A 25,000-nucleotide genomic window follows, 5' to 3' on the forward strand; every position below is an offset into this window, starting at 1 on the left:
TCTAGTTGTATCAGGTTTCTATCAGCGGGACGAGTTTTCGGCAGGGCGCCTCCTGCTCTCTCTCTCTCTCTCTCTCTCTCTCTCTCTCTCTCTCTCTCTCTCTCTCTCTCTCTCTCTCTCTCTTTAGCTGCTCTCTTTCTCTCTCTCTTTTTACGTATATCTTTCCTTTTTCTTTATCAAATTATTTGTTAATATAATTTGTCTCTCTCTCTCTCTCTCTCTCTCTCTCTCTCTCTCCTTGTCTTTCTTTTTCCTCTTCATTCATTTATCAACACATTCATTCATTTCTCTCTCTCTCTCTCTCTCTCTCTCTCTCTCTCTCTCTCTCTCTCTATATATATATATATATATATATATATATATATATATATATTATATATATATATATATATATATATATATATATATATATATATATATAAATATATGTATATATAATATATATATATATATATATATATATATATATATATATATACGTTAATTATTAATATATACATATATAGTGTGTGTGTTTGTGTGCATGTGTACACAAAATCAGACACCCACATACACCCACACACACAAACACACATTCCCACACAAACAACAAACAGCAAGACACTTGACAAACCAAACATCCAAGAATAACACAATTTAAACAAAGCAACAACAATCACAAAAACACAATCTCATCCCACCGCCGGAATGAACAATAAAAAAAAAAACAAACAATAACATAACAAACAAATGACCAGAATCACAAGGACACCAGGCGCGCGCCCCCTCCCCTCCCCGTGCCCAAAATCTCGTGTCACCCAGAATGATCCAAAACATATTTGCCAAACAAACAGATCATTAGGTTGAAAGACGCGGATTCAAAACACTTTTTTTTTTTTCTTGTTTTTAATTTAACAGGTGGCGTCTGACAGATCGCGAGCGAGCGACGAGCAAGCAGCGTGTAATTCGTCAACAAGACGATTGGTCAAGCGAGCAGATGGTAAATAGCGGGCGAATGGACAGCGAGCAATTAGCAAATGGAAAACAGCGGACAAATGAGCAGCGGGACAACAGGAAACAGTGGAGAAATGGACAGCGAGCAACCAGCAAATGGAAAATAGCGGACAAATGAGCAGCGGGCAAACAGAAAACAGCAGACAAATGAACAGCGAGCAACCAGCAAATGGAAAACAGCGGACAAATGAACAGCGAGCAACCAACAAATGGAAAACAGCGGACAAGTGAACAGCATGAAAACAGAAAACAGCAGACAAACGAACAGCGAGCAACCAGCAAGTGGTGCAAGCGAACAGAAAACAGCGGACATACGAACAACTGGCCGAGCGAGCAGACAGGAAACAGCGAGCGGAAAGCAGACACTCCACCAACAGACAACTGGCCAAGCGAGCAGACGGCAAACAGCGGACAAAAGAACATCGCGCAACCACCAGCGAGGAAATCAGTCGAGCCAGCAGACAGAAATCAGCGAGCAGAAAGCAGCAGTCACCTCGTCAGCAGACGGCAAACAGCGGACACACGAGCTAGCAGCCACCCGGAAAGATGCAGGACACACCGAAAATAAACAAAACCTTCCCTCTCTCTCTCTCTCTCTCTCTCTCTCTCTCTCTCTCTCTCTCTCTCTCTCTCTCTCTCTCTCTCGATAACTGTCGATGACAACCGCCACGAGGCGATGACCTCGGACGAAAATATATCCTTCTGGACGCGCGCGGGGAGAGAGAGAGAGAGAGAGAGAGAGAGAGAGAGAGAGAGAGAGAGAGAGAGAGAGAGTAAAATGTTAAAACTGCACAGATACAAATAAGGAGAGTGGAATAAAATGCACAGATAAGTTTGAGAGAGAGAGAGAGAGAGAGAGAGAGAGAGAGAATTATAGCTTTATATCATTTAGCATCATACCAATATATTGAAAAAATGTTAAGTGTGTATGAGACAGAGAGAGAGAGAGAGAGAGAGAGAGAGAGAGAGAGAGAGAGAGAGAGAGAGAGAAATATATATAGGCAAGTTTGAGAGAGAGAGAGAGAGAGAGAGAAATATAGCTTTATACCATTTAGCATCATACCAACATATTGAAAAACCGAAAAGTGTAGAAAGAGAGAGAGAGAGAGAGAGAGAGAGAGAGAGAGAGAGAGAGAGAGAGAGAGAGAGACCTTCCCTTCCCCAACGAGGAACGTAGCTTTAACTTTATGGCGAATCAAGAACGAAATCAAGCTTCACACCTCCAACAAACAAAGGTTTTACCTCTCACTGAAATCGAAACTATTTAAACCAACATTTAGATCCCAATTAAGACCAAAAGCAGCCGCATAAAGCATCAGATCTTATCTTACAGCTGTGCTTTAAATCTAATAAAAACAAAAAGATATACACTGTTAATAGAAAGATGTGATCTGAATGCGACGCCACGCATTTAACCAGATAACTCGATGCTTTACATTAGCCACAATCTTGAAATCCAATTTGAGAGGTTTTTTTTATATTTCTAAACTCGTAAATTTACAAAAAAAAACATAACCTGGATTTAGGTTAAAATATAGTTTTGTGTTTATATATATATATATATATATATATATATATATATATATATATATATATATATGTATGTATATTATACATAAAAACGTATATATGTATATCTATACACATTTATAGTTATATTTATTTATATGTATGATATTCATATATATATATATATATATATATATATATATATATATATATATATATATATATATATATATATATATATATATATATATATATATATATATATATATATATATATATATATAAAATAAATGTATGTATGAATGTATACAAAAATTTATATATATGAATATATATAATATAAACATATTTATATATACATTTATTTATTAACCTAAACATACTATAACCCCACCTGTACTCAGAGAGAGAGAGAGAGAGAGAGAGAGAGAGAGAGAGAGAGAGAGAGAGAGAATTACTAATTCTCAACATTGAAAGTAAATTTCTTCTTGAGAATCTGTCACCGGGACAGAGATATTCATCGGTGTGTAAATATAAATCCCCCCCCAACAACAAAGTCTCTATCCTTCGTGCTGCCACTGCTGTGCAACAGCGCAGTAGTTAAATCGAGCAGCTTTGCTGTAATTAAAAGCTGCTGTTGCATTAACCCGTCTGTGTCAAATACTTTCGTTCTTTTCAAAGGCTGACTTTAAATGTGTGTGTATATATATATATATATATATATATATATATATATATATATATATATATATATATATATATATATATATATATATATATATATATATATATATATATAATACATATTTAAATATATATTCATACATACATACATATTCATACTAATTTATATATACATATTTTTCAAGATAATCTTTTAACAAACACTCAACAACAAGTATACAAGTTGACACAACCGCTTAAAAAAAAAAAAAAAAAAAAAATAAAACATATTCAATACCTTATAAATGAAGGGGGAGGAGAGAGAGAGAGAGAGAGAGAGAGAGAGAGAGAGAGAGAGAGAGAGAGAGAGAGAGAAAGTTACGTAATTGCTTCCTCCCAATTACCTGCTGACAAGTTATTGAAAACATTCCGTTAAGGGCTATACCTGTAATTACTTGTTACCTGAAGGACCTCCTTGTTGATTTTCTCTCTCTCTCTCTCTCTCTCTCTCTCTCTCTCTCTCTCTCTCTCTCTCTCTCTCTCTCTCTCTCTCTCTCTCTCTCTATATATATATATATATATATATATATATATATATATATATATATATGTATGTATATATACATATATATATATATATATTATATAAAGGCTTGACAAAAACGCCTCTGACAGTTGCCACAGACCGCCACAGTCAAAAAAACGTTTGCAGCGAGAGCACAGAATTCACTGGCAGTCGCAAAAACATTTGCACAGACACAAATGTTTACCACAGAAACGAATGACTTTTCACAGACGTGTCTGTGTCACTGACATTAACAGAAGATGATCCTTTATGTGTTAATTATTGAGTATTGTTTTCTATTGCAATACACTTTTGTAGATAGTTCTGATAGTTTGCGATAGTCACGGACGAATAGAGGACTCACTGTTCACTGTACTCACTGTAGCCAAGGCACTGACACTATATTATATATATATATATATATATATATATATATATATATATATATATATATATATATATATATATATATATATATATATATATATATATAATTAAATACATATGTGTGTATGTATATGTATAATTACGCGTCTATACCTCATAGTATTACCCTGACTATAAAAAAAATTCTAAAAACATTTTATATAAACTTCTATCTTCAATTTGTAATTCACTATACCTTCAATTTCAAGGTCACTATATTGTACATCACTGTGGCACCATCATCCGAGAGCATGATCAAAATCCAAGCATTGTATCACTATCAATTATCACTATCACTTGGGGATGAGGTCAGTCATTAGAAAATAAATATTGTGGGTAATTCTTCAATGAAAAACTCAACTCACTAAAGCTTTTTCCATTGGTTGGTTTAGATCACTTTGGCCTTATGCCAGCACGGGTCACTGGACGAGGGGGGTTTCTGGGTCATGATAAGCTGTGGAAGTGATTTGAGAAGTATGTGTGGACCTCTGGATTTGAACCAACCCAACCAAAGCAAAATTGGGTTTTACAATTCACTGGTCAGTTCTGTCATATCTCCAGTCCACAGATTCTTCTTGACACTTCACAATTTATCTCATTAATATTTTCAGAGCATTCATATCAAAATCATAATTAATATCACTATAAGCTGTAGAAATGATTGCAGAGGTATGTGTGGACCGTTGGGCTTGGACCAACTAAACTAAAAAAAAATTGGGTATTCAGATTCACTGGCCAGTTCTGTCATCTCTTAATTGCACAGATTCTTCACACAAATTATATCTTCAATATTTTCAGAATATTCACATCAGAAATGTAATTCACATCACTGTAAGCTGTAGAAATTATTGCAGAAGTACGTGTGGACCACAGGGCTTGGGCCCACCAAACAAGAATAAAACTGGGTCCTCTAATTCACTGGCCAGTTCTGTCATCTCTTGAGTACACAAATTCTTCTTGAAACTTCACAATTTATATCTTTAATATTTTCAGAACTTTCATATCAAAATCATAATCAACATCACTATAAGCTGTAGAAATGATTGCAGAAGTATGCGTGGACCTCTGGACTTGCCCCAACCAAACAAGGATAAAACTAGATCTTTAAATTCACTGGCCAATTCTCCATCATCTCTTGAGTACACAAATTCTTCTTGACACTTCACAAATCATATCTTTAATATTTTCAGGACATTCATATCAAAATCATAATTAACATCACTATAAGCTGTAGAAATGATTGCAGAAGTATGTGTGGACCTCTGGACTTGGGCCAACTAAACAAGAATAAAATTGGATCTTCAAATTCACTGGCCAATTCTCCATCATCTCTTGAGTACACAGATTCTTCTTGACTCTTCACAATTCATATCTTCAATATTTTCAAAATATTCACATCACTCAAAAGGCTTCTTAACTCACTCACTCACTCCACCGGCACTCAGGTCTCAATGTGACCCAACAGTTTCAATAACGACCTGTTTATCTGAGGATGTGTGACCTTGAAACACGAAAGCCTCTGCGATATATTTTGCTTTACTCGTTCAGGAGGCGGTTAGAACTTGTGTCTAGGTTGCTCGATGTTTACAACATGCTTCTAAGCTTTCCTTGGTTTTTTAAGTGAGTTTGCTCATAGTTTTTCAAGTTATTTGTTATGAATGAACATTATATATTTATATATATATATATATATATATATATATATATATACGTGTATATATATATATAATTAAAAATTATATAAAATTATATGATCTACATTACCAAATTATCATTGTAATTCCTTTAAAATACAATTACTTTAATACAATCGGAACCACCTTACCTAATTTTAAACAACTCATTAAAATAATTACATCTTTAATCAAATTACATTTCTTTAAACAAACCATCGCTCTGGGAATGAACAAAGTATCAATTACATCTGATGAGATTACTTAATTTTATTTAAAATCATTGCAAGGCCTAGTGTTTGTTTTAAATATAATTATATCTATATAAAAACAAACCCATTAATCACATACTGATTAAGCAAAATAACTCCAAGTATAAACTCAAATTTGTCGTGTAAAACCAAATTACTTCTAAATGTAATTCACTTATTACATTCATTACAATGACCCCATTTACCCGCAAAGTAATTACTTTCATCTATTCACATTAAGTTCATGATCAGATTTCTGGCTATTACTTTTTTTTTTAATTACATTTACCTATTCACCTAACCTTTTGGGATACAAATTTCCACAACCAATTACATTTGAAAAATTGGCCTTAAAAAAGAGAGGATTTCAATCACATAGCAATTACACTCAATTTCACTACATACTCTCACATAGCCAGTTACATTTAAAATGTAATTACCTTTATCTACAAAAACTGATGTTCAATTAAAACAAAGTAACTATTGCTACATAGGTCGTATTTAAAGACAATAGATTTAATATAATTTTAAGATGAAATTACTTCTCCTTCACCAATTTATCTCAAATTACATTATATTACACACTGCAAACTACAGCACATTACTAACCAGAGACCCAGTTACATTAATAAGGTAAAAATGGGACCAATTATGTTTTAAAACGAATTTCATCTTCAACAGTAATCTCTGAATACAGCAAATTACATCACATTACAAGCCACAGACACAATTACATTAACAGGGCAAAAATAGGACCAATTCCATCTGAAGATCAATTACATTCACAATTACACAATCACGCAATTACATTAACAGCGCAAAAATAGGACCAATTCCATTGTAAGATCGATTACATTCACAATCACTCAATTCCATAAATAGGACAAAATAAGACCAATTCCACTTCAAGATCAATTACATTCACCAATTACACAACCACGCGGTTACATAAATAGGACAAAAATAGGACCAATTCCATATGAAGATCAATTTCATTCACAATTACACAATCACGCTAATAGGACAAAAATAGGACCAATTTCATTTCAAGATCAATTACATTCACCAATTACACATTCCACAAACCCAATTACATTTAATAAAAAAAAAAATAATACAGAATTATGTTCAGAAAGATTGTCTAGGCAAAGATGGCGCCGGCTTACTATATGACAAATTCTTTATCATCGTCTGGTATTTTTCCTCAAGGTGAGAGAGAGAGAGAGAGAGAGAGAGAGAGAGAGAGAGAGAGAGAGAGAGAGAGAGAGAGAGAGACGGAGTTAGGCGCTGCTTTAGTTATACCAATGCGGTGGTTATTATTCTTCCCAGATTATTGCTGGAATGTGGGTGTGTGTGTGTGTGTGTATATATATATATATATATATATATATATATATATATATATATATATATATATATATATATATATATATATATATATATATATATAAGGGAGGAAGGGGGGAAGACTGAGTCTGCTACAGGGTTAAAAAAAAGGGGAGAATTTTTGAAATTGTACCTTAAGTGTCTATAAAGATTTGGATTTATCAGTTATAACTCCTAGAGTATTTACTATAAAGATCAATATTTATTATCAGTTATAATTGCTAGACGCTGGCTGGTTTGAAATTGTGCCCTTAAGTGTCCATAAAGATTTGTATTCATCAGTTATAATTCCTAGAATATTTATTATAAAGATCAATATTTATTATCAGTTATAATTGCTAGACGCTGGCTGGTCTGAAATTGTGCCCTTAAGTGTCCATAAAGATTTGTATTTATCAGTTATAATTCCTAGAATATTTATTCTAAAGATCTATATTTATCAGTTATAATTGCTAGATGCTGGCTGGTTTGAAATTGTACCCTTAAGTGTCTACAAAGATTTATATTTATCAGTTATAACTGCTGGAATATTTATTATGACGATCTGTATTTATCAGTTATAATTGCTAGAATATTTATAATAAAGATTTATGTTATAATTCCTGGTATATTATAAAATTTATATTTATCAATTATTAAAGATTTACGTCTATCATTTATAATTGCTGTAATATTTATTATAAAGATCTATATTTTTCAGTTATAACTGCTAGAATATTTGTTACAAAGATCTATATTTATCAGTTATAAATGCTAGAATATTTATTATACAATCTATATTTATCAGTTATAATTACTAGAATATTTATAATCAAGATTTATATTTATCAGTTATAATTGCTAGAATATTGATAAAGATCTATATTTATCAGTTATAATTGCTAGAATATTTATAATAAAGATTTATATTTATCAGTTATCATCAATGATGATAGCTATGTTTATTATAAAGATCTATTTTCATCAGTTATAATAACCTAGAATATTTATTATAAAGATCTGTATTTATCTGTCATAATGACTACAATATACAATGATTTATATTTATCGATTATGACTACAATATACAATGACCTACTGTACATTTATCAGTTATTACAGCTAGAATATTTATTGTAAAGATCTAAATTTATTAATTAAATCTAGAATGTTCATTATCATGATCTATATTTATCAGTTATGATAGCTATATTCATTACAAAGATCCATATTTATGAGTTATAATTTTTATAAAGATCTATATTTGCCAGTTATAAGAAGCTATGATGTTTATTATTGAGATCTATATTTATCAAGTGTAATGACTACTATATACAATGATTTGTATTTATCAGTTATAATGGCCAGAATATTTATTATAATGATCTATATTTATCAAATATAAGCTAGAATATTTATTATAAAAATTTATATGTGCCAGTTATAAAATGTTAAAAAATTTATTAAAAAGATCTGTATTTATCCACCATAATAGCAAGAATATTTATTATAAAGATATATATTTATCAACTATAATAGCTATATTATTAATCATGAAGATCTATAGTATATTTATCAGTTATAATAGCTATAATATTTATTATAATTATCTTATTTATCAATTATCAGCTAGAATATTTATTATAAAGACCAAAATTTATCAGTTATAATCGCTAGAATATCTATTATAGAGATCTGTATCTATCAATTATAACTAGAATATTTATTATAAAGATCCATATTTATGCTCTAATTATTAAATATTTGTTATTAATACCTATATTATCAATTAAACCATGATTTACATTTTTGCTGGAATATTTATTATAAAGATCTATATCTAACAATTATAACGAGTGCAATTTACAATGATATATATATATATATATATATATATATATATATATATATATATATATATATATATATATATATATATCAGTTTTAACAGCCAGAATATTTATGATAAAGATCTATTTTGATCAGTTCTAAGAAACTAGAATATTTATTATGAGGACCCATATTTATCAGATATAACTGCTAAAATGTGTATTGAAAGATCTAGATTTATCAGTTATAAATGCTGGAATATCTATTATAAAGATCTATATCTATCAATTATAATGACTAAAATCTACAATGATTTATATTTACCAGTTATTACTGCTAGAATATTTATTATAATGATCTATATTTTTCAGTTATAAAAGCTAGAATACTTATAAAGATCTATACTTAACAGTTAAAAATCACCAGAATATTTATTATAAAGATTTATATTCATCAGTTATACCTATTACATTCATTACAGAGATCTGTCTCTCATTTAAAATTGTCAAATATTTATTATAAAAATTTATATTTATCAGTTATACCTATTACATTATTATAAAGTCTATATATATATATATACATATATATATATACTGTATATATTAATTTTAATAGCCAAATATTTATTATAAAAATTTATATTTATCAGTTATACCTATTATGTTCATTATAGAGCTCTATATCTATCAATTAAAATAACCAAATATTTATAATAAAGATTCATATTTATCATTTATACCTATTATATTCATTATTTCTATAGCAATCATTTTTAAAAGCCGAATGTTTTTATTATAAAGATCAATTAAAATAGCCGAATATTTATTGTAAAGATCAATTACCATCAGTCATAAATCACTGGAATATTTATTCTTACGTTTATCTTAATTTGCATAATTCTTCAGAGTTATTTTGCAAATTTTTCTTTTTCATTTTAAAACTGCCTTGTAAACACTGGTATGTATACATTGTGTATATCATACATACAAAAAAGCACGTTTGTATATTTTGTGTATATTGACATAAACAAAAGCACGTGCATACATTGTGTATATTATACATATACAAAAGCACGTGTATACATTGTGTATATCAGATACACAACAGCACGTGTGTATACTGTGTATATCATATACATACAAAGCACGTGTGTATACTTTGTGTATAGCATACATATACAAAAGCACGTGAGTATACTTTGCATATATACATATACAAAACGTGTGTATACTTTGTGTATACTGTATACATATACAAAAGCACGTGTATACTTTGTGTATATCAACATACACAGAAGCACGTATATATACTTTGTGTATATACAGTATACATGCACAAAACCACGTGTGTATACTTCTTGTATATCATAATGCACAAAAGCACGGGTGTATACTTTGTGTATATCAAAAAAGCACGTGTGTATATTTAGTGTATACCATACGACGTACACAAAAACACGTGTGTATACTTTGTGTATATTATACAAAAGCACGTGCATACAGTGTGTTTATTCACATATACAAAAGCACGTGTGTATACTGTGTAAATCATAAATACACAAAAGCACGTGTATACTTTGTGTATATATACATACACAAAAGCAAGTGTGTATACTGTGTGTAAGTCATAAATACACAAAAGCACATGTGTATACTTTGTGTATATATACATATACAAAAGCACGTGTGTATACTGTGTGTAAATCATAAATACACAAAAGCACATGTGTATACTTTGTGTATATATACATATACAAAAGCAAGTGTGTATATTGTGTGTAAGTCATAAATACACAAAAGCACGTGTGTATACTTTGTGTATAACAAACATACACAAAAGCATGTGTGAGTATATTCACATTTCCAAACGGTTTGTTTACACAAACAACGATTTTCAAAAACAAGTTCACAAAATGACACTATATAAAAAATTTTGTCTCTTTTTTAAAGGAATTTAAATTTAACATTTAACATAAACAAATCCACGAATGGACACAATTAAGTCAAAGCTTTGTTTTCCTTTATTTATTTTTGTGTCAATGTCATTATTAATGTCAACATTATCAATATTATTTATCTGTATCGATGTCATTCAGTTTCAGCGTCAGATTTCGCTATTATCCTTGAGAGTCTCTCCTAAGTTTTGTTTATCCTCTGAGTAAAACTTCTTCGGGCAGTCCTCCTGAAGAAGGAGGAGATGGAGAAAGAGGAGAAGGAAGAGGAGAAGGAGAAGAAGAGGATAAAACAAAGAAGAAGAAGAATAAGACGAGAGGAACGAGAAACGGAAGGCGCGCACGCCGAAACAGTCACCATAACACCAAGCGTGTGTGTCAGTCTCCTCCCGCTGCCAGTAACCTAACGCCAGTGTTCCTGGCTCTCTCTCTCTCTCTCTCTCTCTCCCTCCCCCTCCCCACGAGACGAGACTGAGGGAGCGAGTGAGAGCGACAGAGACAGAGAGAAAGAGTGAGAAACAGATTGGGTAAGGCATATGGAAGGGAGTGTCCTCTCCTCTCCTCCTCCCCCACCCCCTCCTACTCCTCCTGTCAGCTGGGAACTAGGAGCGATCGATTTGTTTAAGAGATCCCCACGTTATATCGTCGTGTTGGTGGCTGGCTAGCTAGTTGACTGGTTGCTCTTGCTGTTCATTTAAAAACCCTCTCAATTAGAGATAGCTCTATCTCTCTATCACTCTTAATGTCTCTCACTTTCTCTCTCTCTGTCTCTCACTCTTTCTCTCTCGAAGAACACGTAAAAACCGTCCATTTCCTTACTTATTTACGTGCTGGCTGGCTGGCTTAAGTTGGTGGTCGTGTTCATTTAAAAACCCACGTAAAGCTAGCTCTATCTCTCACGCTATCTCTCTCTCTCTCTTTCTCTCAAAGGACGACTAAAAAAAAACCATCCCCTCTATCACTTATATACTCCAAACAACGTCCCCTAAGGCACTGGTTTTTAATAAAACAAAAACTAAAAACAAAAAAAAGCTGCTTCACGGAGATTAAAAACCGGTGTTTGGCCACCGGTATTCCCAGCTTCGACATGCTCCGGATTTTACTCATTTTTTAAACGGTTTTCAGGAGCACATTTTGCAATACATGCGACGTAGGCTGTTTGTGAAGCAACAGCAACAAGGAACAGCAACCAGCGATAGCGATGGTTATGTATGTGTGTTAGTGAGCGACCGTCAGGGGAGGGGGAGGGGTGGAAGGACAGGCTTCGCGCGTAAGTAGCAGACGATATTCTACCTCCTTCGCCTTCCACGGAACAGCAACAGCAACAGCAACAGCAACAGCGACAGCGACAGCAGCAGGAACAGGAGCAGCAAAACAGCGCGTGTCGTCTGCTAGCCAAACCCCGAGACGCCTAAAAATAGCCCACCCACCACTGAAGATAGAGAGAGAGAGAGAGAGAGAGAGAGAAAGAGGGGGAGGGAGAGAGCGTGTGTGTTTTGCGCTGTCTGTCCCTGCGACTGATGCCCTGCGGAATAGGGAGAAGGGTGCTCGTCGTTGCCCCCTGCGAAGGGCACCCACTGTCGCTGAAATAGGGGAAGAGACAGACAGACACTCCTGCAGCTCTGGTGTTCTGCTCTGGTCTGCTCCGACTGTCCTGCGGAATAGGGCGCCCCCCGTTGCCACCAAGGGCACGCCGCGACATCCTACCGTTCCCGAAATAAGAGGGGGACATTCCAACACCTCGTAAGGATCCCCTCCCCCTTCTACTACTACTACTAAGAAGGAGAAGGCCTTCTGCTGCTGAGGCTTCTAGCTTCGTCTGCTAGAGCTGGTGGCGGTGTCGCCTCGCTCCTGACGTTTCTCGAACAGATTATCGACCTCGTTCTCACTCTATTTGCGACACAAACAGCTGCTGTCGAGGGCGTCTGCGGGCGCCCCGGGCACGCAGGAGGCCCCGGCGACACGGCAGACCCGCAGGGGCAAGGCGTTAGGGCCTCGGCGTGGGCGAAAACTTACCTTCATATTAAAGAGTGGGGAGAGTTGGTGTTACAACCCTAGCACACAGCACAGACCACTGCGGACCGACGGCGCTGCCACCTAGCGGCTCCCTCGCACACCTCCACCCCCGCCACGGTTAAATCTGCGCACGCTCCCTCTCTCTGGGAGAGAGAGAGAGAGAGAGAGAGAGAGAGAGAGAGACTGGTGTCTCTTTCTCTCTCTCTAGCGCTCCTTTTCTCTCTCTCTCTCTCTCTCTCTCTCTCTCTCTCTCTCTCTCAGTAGGTTCCTTTCGCATCTCAATTTCTTAATATCAAAAGTTGCGATACTTTTCAGTTCTGCGCAACTTTCTCTCTCTCTCTCTCTCTCTCTCTCTCTCTCTCTCTCTCTCAAGTCCTTTCAGTTCTTCGGAAGATCAGGGTGTTCTGGGGTAACCAGGGATAACATTATAGCGATAAGAAGACCGAACACTAGGCCGAGTTTCCCCCCCCCCTCTCTCTCTCTCTCTCTCTCACGCGCTCTCTCTATTTATTTCCTCGCTCTAGTTACCTCCTTCCTCTCAATTAACACCTGGCTACTAGAGGAGGTTCTTGTCTAGATGTCCCTTCTAGGTCCTAGCTAGTAGGAAGAGGTTACAACGGCTATTTTTGCGCTTATCGCTCTGCTGTTGTTCTTGGTTTCTCTAGACCGATGTTGGCGAGCTTTTTTTTTTAGGGGGGAAGGGGGGGGGTTTCATAAGGGGTCTGGCTGCCGCACCTTAGCTAAATTTAAAGAGAAAAAGCTTCCTAGAGTTTTGTAAATGAAAAACTGTATTTCTAGACTAACTTTTATAAGTGTGGGAGAGTGTGTGTCAACTTTTGGAACCAACCTAGACTCAAACCGAAGCCTCGAACTTTTGAGCTTTTTAGGGGAGGGGTTAGGAAAGGGAGGGAGGAAAGGGGGTTTCATAAGGGGTCTGGCTCGCTGCACGTTACCAAAATAAAAAACTTTCAAAGTTTTTCCCAGTTTTATACATAAAAAACTGTACTTTTAGACCAACTTTTAGTGTGAGAAATTGTAAACCAACCATAAACGCATACTGCGGGGGGAGGAGGGGGTTTCATAACAAGTCTGGCTGGCTGCATTTTAGCGATATTCCTAAAAAAAACTTCCTAGAGTTTTCCCCAAAGAGATTTGCGGGTGAAAAACTATTTCTAGACCAACTTTAAGAGCGGAAAAATGTGTAAACCCTAGACTCAAACCGAAGCCTAGAACCTTTGAGCTTTTGGGGGGTACGGGGCTCCCATAACAGGTCTACCTCTCTGCAATTTAGCCAGATTCTTAATAAAAAAAAACTTCTTTGAGTTTTCCCTGGAGTTCTCCGAGTGAAAAACTGTAGTTTTAAATGAACTCCGAGTGTGGGAGAGTGTTTAGACATAAGGGCCAACCCTAGACTCAAACTGAAGCCTCGAAATTCACAAAAAAAAAACATTTTTCGAGTTTTTCGTGGAGTTTTTTATAGAAAAACTTTATTTCTAGACAATGCTTGAGTGTGGGAGAGTGTGTAAATATTAAAAATAAACCCTAGACGCAAACCGAAGCCCCGAACTTCTAAAAATATTAGGAAAGAAGAATTTCCCACTTAACAAAAGTGACGCAACTCCCACTAACCACTTTCAAGCAACTATCATCTTCTTCTTCTTCATCTTCTTCTTCTTCTTCTCCTCGTCCCTCTTCTTCTTCTTCTACTTCTTCTTCTTCTTCTTCTTCTTGAATGGGAATTAAGAAATCGGAAAGACATTCGCCGGTATATAAAGATTTTGGGGCCAGAAGCCAATCTCGAGCGCTTCTGTTTATTGTGGCTGTATAAATTAAAGAGGTTTTGGCAGAGATAAACATATCTCTTATGCAATGTGGATATAAGAAGGTGTTTTATATATATATATATATATATATATATATATATATATATATATATATATATATATATATATATATATATATATATATACATTTATATATATAATTTCTTATTATTATTATTACTATTATTATTATTATTATTATATATTGTATAGATATATATACATAATGTATGTATATATAAACTCAAATTATTATTATTATTATTATTATTATTATTATTATTATAAAATATATATATATACATATAAATTATATACTGTATAGATATATACATACATTTATATACATAAACTCAAATTATTATTATTATTATTATTATTATTATTATTATATATACATAATGTGTATGTATGTTTAAATACATACCTACATATGCGCCCACATACAACACATTCACTAAAAAACACTTACTACATACGCCATCAAATTTTCTTATCCGACACCAAACATGAACTGCTAGGCGTCTTAATTTTTGGTAATGTTTCTCTAATCGAACCTCAATTTCAATTTTTGGTAATGTTTCTCTGATCAAACCTCAATTTCAATTTTTGGTAATGTTTCTCTGATCAAACCTCAATTTCAATTTTTGGTAATGTTTCTCTAACTAAACAAGAAAACAAAACAATAAGAAAATAAGAAAATATAAAAAGACAATATGTAGCGTCAAGAAAAAGGAGAAAAAATGGAAGAAGTCCCGTTAAAACAACTTAAGTAATTATGGGAGAAACATTACAACTTTGTACCTTGAGGGCCAACGGTACACGGTACCGCTGACGCTGACAGTGGCGGTACTCCGCTGCTGATGTCAGCCTCGGGTCGAAGCTGACGTAATTTTCGTTGCGGAGAGAGAGAGAGAGAGAGAGAGAGAGAGAGAGAGAGAGAGAGAGAGAGAGAGAGAGAGAGAGAGATTTTAAGAATTTTATTCTGTAAATGTATATATGTATTTATATATGAACAAATATATATTGAGAAAGATAGATATGTTCCTTCTCTCTCTCTCTCTCTCTCTCTCTCTCTCTCTCTCTCTTTCAATAGAGGAAAGTAAAGACAAGATAAGTACGAGAGAGAGAGAGAGAGAGAGAGAGAGAGAGAGAGAGTATATACATATATTCCTCTCCCTCTCTCTCTCTTATAACAGAATGAAAGTAAAAGAGATAACAGGAAGAGTACTGAGAGAGAGAGAGAGAGAGAGAGAGAGAGAGAGAGAGAAAGGACATGCCATGAAAAGGAGAGAGAGAGAGAGAGAGAGAGAGAGAGAGAGAGAGAGAGAGAGAGAGAGAGAGAGAGAGGACCATACCAATCGATATTTTAGTCGAGACTGAACATTGGTACATCCACCTATCGCCTTGTGGGGCTCACCGCCCCCTCCCCGCCCTTTCCCCTAAACCCCTTAGGCGCGCCCCTTGGTACCCCTACCCCTTAGGCACCCCCTTGGACCACCTACCCCTTAGGCTCCCCCTAACCCCCCTAAAATCTACTCCTCCCTGAAAACGAACCAAACAAACTCCTTCGTCAGATTGTTACCCCGAGTCTACCTCTTCCCAAGGGCGTCCCTACCTTCCAAAACGTCAGGATAATTCCACTGTCGACCCTCGGTCGATCGATCGACCGACAGGCAAAAGTGATTCACGTTTCCTCCGTCCGTGTCCCCGGTCGACAAATCGACACTCTAGACAAGGCGGGTCATGTAGTACCTAGTATTGACGTCGCGTCGATGATTATCGTACATCGCGCATCGCGACGATGGAGAGTATCGTACGTGCGGATGAGAGTGATAACGTATCTTAATCGAAGGTATCATACAATAAATGAGAATCTCTCGAAACGCTTCTGTCTATGTACGTTTTTATTTGTCTGGGGATTGTCTAGGGGTGACATTTAATTCTGGAAATGTTTCGTCGTTGTCTGGGGATATTTATTTCTAGAAACGTGTTGTTCTCAAAACTGTTTGTTTGTCTGGGGATACTCTACAAAAGTTTTTCTTTGTCGGGAAACATTTCTATTTGTCTGGGGATTGTCTAGGGATAGCATTTAAATCTAGAAACGTTTTTCAGACGTCTTCCTTTGTCTGGGAATACTCAATTATAAAAGCGTTTGGCTTTGTCTGGAGATATTCAATTCTAGAAACACTTCTTTTTAAAAACTTCACCTTTGTGTGGGGATTGTTTGGGGATATTCAGTTCTAGAAACGTTTCTGTACACAAACGTTCTTCTTTGTCTGGGTATTGTCTGGGAAAATTAAATATATATATATATATATATATATATATATATATATATATATATATATATATATAGAGAGAGAGAGAGAGAGAGAGAGAGAGAGAGAGAGAGAGAGAGAGAGAGAGAGAGTCTAGAGAGAAAAGAGAGAGAGAGAGTGTAGAAAAAAAGAAAGAGAAAGAGAAAGAGAGTGTTTGTGTGTGTGTGTGTGTGTAGAGAGAGAGAGAGAGAGAGAGAGAGAGAGAGAGAGAGAGAGAGAGAGAGACCTTCATCAACTCTCCCTCCCTCTCTCGGAAGCTGAGCAACGGATCCAAGCAACGCCAAGGATCTTAGCAACATCCTTCTCCTCCTCCTTCGTAGGATGCTGGAAAAGGATGAGGATACTATTACAGGTTCTGTGGGATCTGTCTGTAGGACCTGACAACCCCGTCTGTCTGTCTGTCTGTCTGTGTCTGTGCATATTCCGTCTGTTCCACATCTCTTTGTTTCTTGGGTGGGATGGTCTGGACAGACATGAGGGGAAGATGTTGCTTGCTTTGTCCTCTCTCTCTCTCTCTCTCTCTCTCTGTTTAGACTCTCTCCCTTTCTTTCTCTACACACTCTCTCTCTATCTCTCTACACACACACACACTCTCTCTCTCTCTCTCTCTCTCTCTTTCTCTACACTCTCTCTTCCTTTCTCTCTCTCTCTCTCTCTTGACTCTCTCTATTTTTCTCTACACTCTCTCTATCTATCTCTCTCTCTCTCTCTCTCTCTCTCTCTCTCTCTCTCTCTCTCTCTCTCTCTCTCTCTCTCTCTCTCTCGGGTAGGGATGGTACAATGTCGTATCGATTCTTTTGAGAGGGCGAGAATTTAAGCTCCTAAACAAAGCAAAATGTTCTTTTATTATTATTATTATTATTATTATTATTATTATTATTATTATTAATCTTTAACTCAGCGAGACAAAAAATTAAAAATTAAAAAAAGTTTGATAAATATTTATTTTGATCTCTTATCATACAGTATAGATGTATTCTTTCACTGGAGAAGATCAGGTTAATTAAAATATGTACACGTGGTTTACCTTTCTCTCTCTCTCTCTCTCTCTCTCTCTCTCTCTCTCTCTCTCTATATATATATATATATATATATATATATATATATATATACTTATACAGATATATATATATATATATATATTATATATATATATATATATATATATATATATATATATATATATATATAGAGAGAGAGAGAGAGAGAGAGAGAGAGAGAGAGAGAGAGAGAGAGAGAGAGAGAGAGAGAAAAACTCCCTTAGGTAATTCCCCCGAACTGAGAGGCAATACCTCACCTAGCCTCGGACAAAGGTATAAGCTTATTTCCAAACTCGAGACAACAAAGTTGGCGGAACTACACACACAGAGAGAGAGAGAGAGAGAGAGGGGAGGGGAGTTCCCAAGTCCTTACGTAACCTCTTGTGGGGTGTGGGAGATGGCTCCTTCTTCTTACCACTCAGGAAGAAATCTTCTGGAAAAATTATTCAGTCTACCTCCTGTTTACAATTCGTCCATTTCGTTTGCGTTTGTTTACGTTTGTTTAAGGCTGATTCGATGCCTAAGCAGATACAGTGAAGTAGTAAGTGATGATTTACAAGTAAGGTCGAATAATAATGAGTTTTTCAAAGAAATACGATACGAATAAGCTCGAATACCAAGACTGTTTTTTCAGCTGGGGAGATCTAAAGGTAAATACGGATTTAGCCAAAGGTAAATATTTACCCAAAGGTAAATACGGATTTACCCAAAGGTAAATACGTATTTACCCAAAGGTATATACGGATTTACCCAAAGGTAAATATTTACCCAAAGGTAAATACGTATTAACCCAAAGGTAAATACGTATTTACCCAAAGAGCGATGATAAGACTACAATAGAGCAAAAATAAGCTCAAATCAAAGCAAAAATACAGCAAAAATAAAGTAATAATAAAAAATTAATCAAAAATAAGGAAAAATAAGATAAAAATAAGTTAAAAATAAAGCAAAAATAACGCCAAACTAAAATATGACAAGAATATGACAAAACTAAGGTAAAAATTAAGTAAAAATAAGGAATATTTAGGGGAAAATATGTTAAAAATAAGAAAAAAACAAGTTTATAAAAATAAAGCAAAAAATAAAAACTCAAACCCGAGTTACATATATACACAATTTCGGCTCCTGAAAATTAGACCAAAATAAAGTAAAAACAAGTTAAAAATAAAGCAAAGAGTAATTTCACACCAGAGTTACATACACACAATTTCGGCGCACTCGAAGGACCGCGCAAGGCCAACCGCGTAGAGCGCCGTTCGGCGAGCTTGTCCTACCCCGCGCTAGAGAGGCGCTGTCAGCGATCTGACAGGCGGAATAAAGAAGAAGAAGAAGAAGAAGAAGAAGAAGAAGAAGAAGAAGGAGAAGAAGATCGCACTAGCGCAGTGTGGTGGATTACGTCCAAGGCCTCCAGACAATTAGTAATGTTTCTCTCTGAAGGTGAAATTTATGCTTCTCAGTGGAAAGAATTTCTTTCGAGGTTTCTCCTGATTTTGACGGCACAAATACATGGTACCCGCCCCCCGCCCCCCACTCGAGGGCCAACGAAATTCGGAGAGGTACCCCCTCGCTCAAGGATGTAGAATGAGGTGGGGGGGGGGTTGAAATGAAGCTTTGGCCAAAGATAACAAAATAACGAGGTACGTAAAATATTCGATCTCTCTCTCTCTCTCTCATATTCTCGGATTTCCTTTCCCTCACTCTCTCTCTCCCTCTTTCTAAAACTTTCTCTCTTTGTCTCTCTCTCTCTCTCTCTCTCTTACCTTCTCATCAAACTATACACTGTATATATCTCTCTCTTTCCTTATCTCACATTCTCAAACTTACCCTCTCTTCTCTCTGTAACTTTCTCTCTCTCTATCACTTTCTTAAACGTTCCCTTTCCCTCTCTTTCTCAAACTCTCTCTCTCTCTCTCTCTCTCTCTCTCTCTCTCTCTCAGGGGCACTTCATCCCAAAGGCCTCTACCAAGACGGTGGCACCACCTCGGGCTGTAAATATACAGAACTGTCATTTTTTGCCCGGCTACAGAAATGCTTGTGTAGAACATGAGAGCGTTATTTACGAATCAGAGAAAGAAATTAGAGTAAATAATGGTGCAGGAAAAGGCATATCTGTAGTCCGTGCGTAATTCATTAGGTGTGGAGAAGAAGAAGAAGAGGGAGAAGAAGAAGAAGAGGGAGAAGAAGAAGAAGAAGAAGAAGAAGAAGAAGAAGAAGAAGAAGAAGAAGAAGAAGAAGAAGGAGAAGTAGGAGGAGGAGAAGAAGATTTGGGCAATAAAGAGAATATTCACGAGTTTTACAATGACCGGTACACGGATTGGAATTTATTTTGAACTGTGTGAGTTTTGCTATGAATGTCTCACATTTATTTAAGTGAATGTATCTCAATAAACACATACATACATACATACATACATACATACATACATACATACATACATACATACATTCATACATACATACATACATATATCTAAACATATATATATATAATTATATATATACTATACATACACATACATATATACACACAAACCCACATCAACACATGCACATCACCACATCACAAATAAAACATTCCCCCAACATCCACACATTAAATAAAAAAAAAAAACCTTTGGCAAAGCAAGGAAAGTTCACTAACCCGAGAGCTAGGCTCGACCTTCGAGACATCACTAAATAAATTGGTGGATTATGTGTACATACACATACACACGTACACACACGTACACACATTCCTTGCCCCACCAGGAGGGGCTTCAGAGTAACAAGGAACCTGGAGAGAAGTTTTATTTCTTTTTAAATTTGTCTCAAAATACAAAGCAGGATTTAAACTTGCGTCCTGCCAACGCCATTATGTATAATTGTCTTATAGCCGTCTCCAACATTCACCAACATCCGTGAGGGAGAGAGGGAGAGAGGGAGGGAGGGGGTACGTAGGGGGTTTTAGTGGATTGGGAAGGTGGAAATTCGGATGATGGAAGGTGGTTAACGGGAGGGAGAAAGGTATTGGAATGGTGTTCATGGGAGTGAGAAAGGAATTGGAATGGGGTTCCTGGGAGGGAGAAAGGAATTGGAATGGGGTTCATGGGAGGGAGAAAGGAATTGGAATGGGGTTAATGAGAGGGAGAAAGGAATTGGAATGGGGTTCCTGGGAGGGAGAAAGGAATTGGAATGGGGTTCATGGGAGGGAGAAAGGAATTGGAATGGGGTTAGTGAGAGGGAGAAAGGAATTGGAATGGGGTTCCTGGGAGGGAGAAAGGAATTGGAATGGGGTTCCTGGGAGGGAGAAAGGAATTGGAATGGGGTTAATGAGAGGGAGAAAGGAATTGGAATGGGGTTCCTGGGAGGGAGAAAGGAATTGCAATGGGGTTAATGAGAGGGAGAAAGGAATTGGAATGGTGTTCCTGGGAGGGAGAAAGGAATTGGAATGGGGTTAATGAGAGGGAGAAAGGAATCGGAATGGGGTTCCTGGGAGGGAGAAAGGAATTGCAATGGGGTTAATGAGAGGGAGAAAGGAATTGGAATGGGGTTCATGGGAGGAGAAAGGAATTGGAATGGGGTAAATGGAAGGGAGAATGAATATATATATATATATATATATATATATATATATATATATATATATATATATATATATATATATATATATATATATATATATATATATATATATATATACATAAATGTGACTATATATATTTACTGTACATATACAAACGAATACATAGATATACACTGACAAATATACATCTATACAAAGAAACCATACATATTCAAACGCATGTAAGCCCATCAAAAGCATGAATAAAACAAACATACACACATACATACATACACGTGAATGATTATAAACACAGATAATACACATCACTTCCGGCAAGGAACAGCTGACTTTCAATGAAGCTGTTTTACTGATTTGACAGCCTTCCAAAACTCTTTCTTTCTCCTGTGAGAGAGAGAGAGAGAGAGAGAGAGAGAGAGAGAGAGAGAGAGAGAGAGAGAGAGAGAGAGAGAGAGAGGTGTTAATGATAGTTTCTGTTAGTTTTGTAATTGTGAGAATATATATACATATACGTGTGTGTGTGTGTGTGTAATGAGAGAGAGAGAGAGAGAGAGAGAGAGAGAGAGAGAGAGAGAGAGAGAGAGAGAGAGAGAGAGAGAGAAGTTCATTCATATTACTGTCAGGTGACCACTTTACATATATATAAATTATACATATATATATATATATATATATATATATATATATATATATATATATATATATATATATATATATATATATAGTTATATACATAGATATATAGAAGTAGATAGATAAACATATAGATAGATACATACACAGGCAGACATATTAATGGACAGATAGATAGATGGATAGACATAGATAGATAGATATTCAAATTAACAGATAGGCAGATAGAGATATAGATAGAGAGATAGATAGATAGATAGACATTCAAATTAAATAGATAGATAGATAGATAGAGATATATATAGATAGATAGATAGATAGACATTCAAATTAACAGACTGAAAGATAGATAAACATTCAAATTAATAGATAGATAGAGAGACATTCCAATTAACAGATAGATAGATAAATAGACATTCAAATTAACAGATACATAGATAGATAGAAAGATAGATAGACACTCAAATTAACAGACAGACAGACAAACAAATTAACAGACAGACAGCAATCAACAAACTCGACTCGAAAATTAAGGATGAGGTCACACAGGTGGGTAGGAAGCATTTTCGTCAGTGTCTGGTCCACGGAGGGGGCGGGGGGAGGGATGGGGATTAGTTACGTTGTGGCTTGGCTAACTCTCTCTCTCTCTCTCTCTCTCTCTCTCTCTCTCTCAAGATACTTTGTGTATTATTCAATTTTACTTATAAAGTCAAGATGTACTTTTATACTTGCAAGGGTTTTGTATGTCTCCCTTTATTCATGTATACATATATGTATATATATATATATACATAAATATACACACATATATACTGTATATGTGTATATTTATATATATACAGTATATATGTGTGTGTGCATGTGTATGTATATTACACATATACATATATATATACTGTAAATATATATATATATTATACATATATATTCATATATATACTCTCTTTTGATCAAAGCTTCCTTAAAGTCGAAACAGAAATAATCTCACTATAGAAAAAATATAACTAAATTTTCAAACGCTCGCAAAATTTAGCACAAGAAATTACATTTGTTAAAAAAACTCGTTTAAAATTTATCAAATTATACATAAATTTTTAAAAAGTTAGCAACTGCTAAAATTTTTAAAAATGAAGCCTAGATAATCCAATTTTATCAAGCAAAATTAACAAGTAAAAAATACGCCAACGTTTCTTTGGCGCAATCGAGTTTTCTGTACAGCGTATAATAATCAAGGTCACCGAAAACACATCTATCTTTCGGTGGTCCCGGTAAAATGTATGAGCCGGGGCCCATGAAACTTTAACCACACCCAGTGGTGGCCTAGCCTATATCGTTGCCAGAAGCACAATTATGGCTAACTTATGGCTAACTTTAAACTTAAACAAAATAAAAACTACTCAGGCTAGAGGGCTGCAATTTGGTATGTTTCATGATTAGAGGGTGGATGATCGACATACCAATTTGCAGCCCTCAAGCCTCAGTAGTTTTCAAGATCTGAGGGCGGACAGAAAAAGTTCGGACAGAATAAAGTGCGGACATACAGAGAAAGACAGCCCAATAGTTTTCTTTTACAGAAAACTAAAAAGTCACAAAATCAGTAAAAAAAAAAAATAAATAAAACAAGGATTATAAAGTTCCCAAGGACATTACCACAACGCAATACCACTCCTTTGACAAAAAAAATAGTTTCCACTCTAACATAACAAACAGATGGCGCTGGCTAAGACTTGAATAGTTTCCACTCTATCGCACAGATGGCGCTGACTGAAGACAGATGACGTCACAACCTGTTCATTAACATCTTAAACTGACGCGAAAAGCGTAAAAAAAAAAATATATAGAGACAATAACAGAACAATTTTAATTAACCGGTTTTTCTTTTTACTTCGGCCGTTTCGTAATAGAGGAAACTGAATCTCCTGAACGGGGCTGATTGGAAATTAACAAAGCGTTACGCTAGAGAGCTAAGGAAGGCGGTTTTCCGTTTTGGGGATTGGCTAACTGAACGAGCAAGCTGTCGTGACATTGAAAAAATTATTTTCTATTTTTTTTAATCTTTTTATTTATTTATCTAATTTATTTGGTTTACGATAAAGGGGCTAAAACTGCTTAAGATATGTCTTCGCGAATCAATAATAATTCAGAGTACGATATATATATATATATATATACATATATATATATATATATATATATATATATATATAATTATATTATATATATATATATATAAAATATATATATATATATATATATATATATATATATATAATCTATATACATGTATATATACATAAATATTTATATGAAATATATATACATGTTTATATAACAAATGCTAAACAAAAATGAGAGAAACAAAAGAGAGAGAGAGAG

General features: G+C 35.0%; 1 protein-coding gene across 13 annotated transcripts in view; it reads right to left on the minus strand.

Annotated features, from left to right (window-relative positions):
* Asator (tau-tubulin kinase asator) overlaps positions 1-25,000 on the minus strand; it is a 220,385-nt gene that overhangs the window by 179,060 nt on the left and 16,325 nt on the right. For 3 of the 13 annotated variants that reach the window (XM_067089895.1, XM_067089894.1, XM_067089888.1), the window contains exon 1: positions 13,246-13,357. The exons of 6 other annotated variants lie outside the window; for them this stretch is intronic. The gene's annotated coding sequence lies outside the window, so the exon portion shown is untranslated. Of the gene's footprint in view, positions 1-11,587; positions 11,627-13,245; positions 13,371-25,000 lie in introns of those variants that run through there. 4 more of the 13 variants (XM_067089883.1, XM_067089890.1, XM_067089893.1 and 1 more) reach the window with 4 other exon arrangements.

Source organism: Macrobrachium rosenbergii, chromosome 46 (genome assembly GCF_040412425.1).
Source record: "Macrobrachium rosenbergii isolate ZJJX-2024 chromosome 46, ASM4041242v1, whole genome shotgun sequence".
Lineage (NCBI taxonomy): Eukaryota > Metazoa > Arthropoda > Malacostraca > Decapoda > Palaemonidae > Macrobrachium > Macrobrachium rosenbergii.